The 2,276-nt window shown below is 41.3% G+C and overlaps 1 non-coding gene across 1 annotated transcript; it reads left to right on the top strand.

Moving 5' to 3' along the window:
* Positions 1-1,403: 1,403 nt before the first annotated feature.
* On the top strand, positions 1,404-1,511 carry LOC130959548 (small nucleolar RNA R71). Its single transcript, XR_009078621.1, has one exon. It is a non-coding gene; the product is annotated as a small nucleolar RNA R71 (small nucleolar RNA).
* The last annotated feature ends 765 nt before the right edge of the window (positions 1,512-2,276 follow it).

Genomic DNA, 2,276 nt, shown 5'->3' with positions numbered 1-2,276 from the left:
GTCTGCCAAGGATGATGGTTTCATCCATGCACTTCCCAGTCTCTAGGACTATGAAATCAGCAGGGATGTAATGGTTTTCAATCTTCACCAAAACATCCTCTACAAGTCCATGAGCTTGTTTTCTTGAGTTGTCTGCCATCTCTAATGAGATTCTTGCAGCTTGCACCTCAAAGATCCCTAGCTTCTCCATTACAGAGAGAGGCATGAGGTTTACACTTGACCCTAAGTCACACAGAGCCTTCTTGAAGGTCATGTTGCCTATGGTACAAGGTATTGAAAACTTCCCAGGATCTTGTCTCTTTTGAGGTAATTTCTGCCTTAGACAAGTCATCCAGTTCTTTGGTGAGCAAAGGAGGTTCATTCTCCCAAGTCTCATTTCCAAATAACTTGTCATTTAGCTTCATGATTGCTCCAAGGTATTTAGCAACTTGCTCTTCAGTGACATACTCATCCTCTTCAGAGGAAGAATACTCATCAGAGCTCATGAAAGGCAGAAGTAAGTCCAATGGAATCTCTATGGTCTCATTTTGAGCCTCAGATTCCCATGGTTCCTCATTGGGGAACTCAATGGAGGCTAGTGCACGCCCATTGAGGTCTTCCTCAGTGGCGTCCACTTCCTCTTCCTCCTCTTCAAATTCGGCCATATTGATGGCCTTGCACTCTCCTTTTGGATTTTCTTCTGTATTGCTTGGGAGAGTACTAGGAGGGAGTTCAGTAACTTTCTTGCTCAGCTGTCCCACTTGTGCCTCCAAATTCCTAATGGAGGACCTTGTTTCAGTCATGAAACTTTGAGTGGTTTTGATTAGATCAGAGACCATAGTTGCTAAGTCAGAGGGGTTCTGCTTAGAATTCTCTGTCTGTTGCTGAGAAGATGATGGAAAAGGCTTGCCATTGCTAAACCTGTTTCTTCCACCATTATTGTTGTTAAAACCTTGTTGAGGTCTTTCTTGATTCTTCCATGAGAAATTTGGGTGATTTCTCCATGAAGAATTATAGGTGTTTCCATAGGGTTCTCCTAGGTAATTCACCTCTTCCATTGAAGGGTTCTCAGGATCATAGGCTTCTTCTTCAGATGAAGCATCCTTAGTACTGCTTGGTGCATTTTGCATTCCAGACAGACTTTGAGAAATCAAATTGACTTGTTGAGTCAATATCTTGTTCTGAGCCAAAATGGCATTCAGAGTATCAATCTCAAGAACTCCTTTCTTCTGATTAGTCCCATTGTTCACAGGATTCCTTTCAGAAGTGTACATGAATTGGTTATTTGCAACCATTTCAATTAGCTCTTGAGCTTCTGTAGGCGTCTTCTTCAAATGAAGAGATCCTCCAGCAGAGCTATCCAAAGACATCTTGGATAGTTCAGAGAGACCATCATAGAAAATACCTATGATGCTCCATTCAGAAAGCATGTCAGAAGGACATTTTCTGATCAATTGTTTGTATCTTTCCCAAGCTTCATAGAGGGATTCTCCATCCTTCTGTCTGAAGGTTTGGACTTCCACTCTAAGCTTACTCAATTTTTGAGGTGGAAAGAACTTTGCCAAAAAGGCATTGACTAGCTTTTCCCATGAGTCCAGGCTTTCTTTAGGTTGTGAGTCCAACCATGTCCTAGCTCTGTCTCTTACAGCAAAAGGGAATAGCATAAGTCTGTAGACCTCAGGGTCTACCCCATTAGTCTTGACAGTGTCACAGATTTGCAAGAATTCAACTAAAAACTGATGAGGATCTTCCAATGGAAGTCCATGAAACTTGCAATTCTGTTGCATTAGAGAAACTAATTGAGGCTTAAGCTCAAAGTTGTTTGCTCTAATGGCAGGGATAGAGATGCTTCTCCCATAGAAGTCGGGAGTAGGTGCAGTAAAGTCACCCAGCACCTTCCTTGCATTGTTTGCATTGTTGTTGTTTTCGGCTGCCATGGGTTCTTCTTCTTTGAAGATTTCTGTTAGGTCCTCTATAGAGAATTGTGCCTTAGCTTCTCTTAGCTTTCGCTTCAAGGTCCTTTCAGGTTCAGGGTCAGCTTCAACAAGAATGCCTTTGTCTCTGCTCCTGCTCATATGAAAGAGAAGAAAACAAGAAAATGTGAAATCCTCTATGTCACAGTATAGAGATTCCTTGAGGTGTCAGAGGAAAAGAAAAATAGAAGACAGAGGTAGAAAATTCGAACTTATCAAAGGAGATGGAGTTCGAATTTTGCATTAAGGAATAGTGTTAGTGCATAAATAGAAGGATGTGAGAAGAAGGAAATAATATTCGAAAATCAAGTGAAATATTTTGAA

Source organism: Arachis stenosperma, chromosome 10, assembly GCF_014773155.1.
Source record: "Arachis stenosperma cultivar V10309 chromosome 10, arast.V10309.gnm1.PFL2, whole genome shotgun sequence".
NCBI lineage: Eukaryota > Viridiplantae > Streptophyta > Magnoliopsida > Fabales > Fabaceae > Arachis > Arachis stenosperma.
Note: the sequence above shows the minus strand (reverse complement) of the source record. Positions and strands in the feature narration are given on the sequence as shown.